Source organism: Ochotona princeps, unplaced genomic scaffold, assembly GCF_030435755.1.
Source record: "Ochotona princeps isolate mOchPri1 unplaced genomic scaffold, mOchPri1.hap1 HAP1_SCAFFOLD_258, whole genome shotgun sequence".
Taxonomy (NCBI): Eukaryota; Metazoa; Chordata; class Mammalia; order Lagomorpha; family Ochotonidae; genus Ochotona; species Ochotona princeps.
In genome coordinates this window covers 7,194-7,500 of record NW_026698887.1, presented here as the reverse complement: position 1 = coordinate 7,500, position 307 = coordinate 7,194, and positions in this window count along the sequence as shown.

The following is a 307-nucleotide window of genomic DNA, read 5'->3' as shown; positions in this document are numbered from 1 at the left end:
TTGCCCCCTCCTTGCCATCTCTGCACCGCTTCTCCCTCCCCCCCCATTCAGATGTTCAGTGTTAACGACTTTCTTGTTTTCTTCCCACCCCCACCTACTCCCACCCCTCCCTCAACAGATTTTCCCCATTTGAGTACAGTGGTATAATCCTTCCTAAGGAATCTTCCTTCCATCCGTCTCTACACTTGTCCAACGGTTCGGTTCGTTCTCTCTCTCTCTCTTTCTCTCTCTCTCCTTCTTTCCTTCCTTCCTTCCTTCCTTCCTTCCTTCCTTCCTTCCTTCCTTCCTTCCTCTTGGGGAGTCTTTC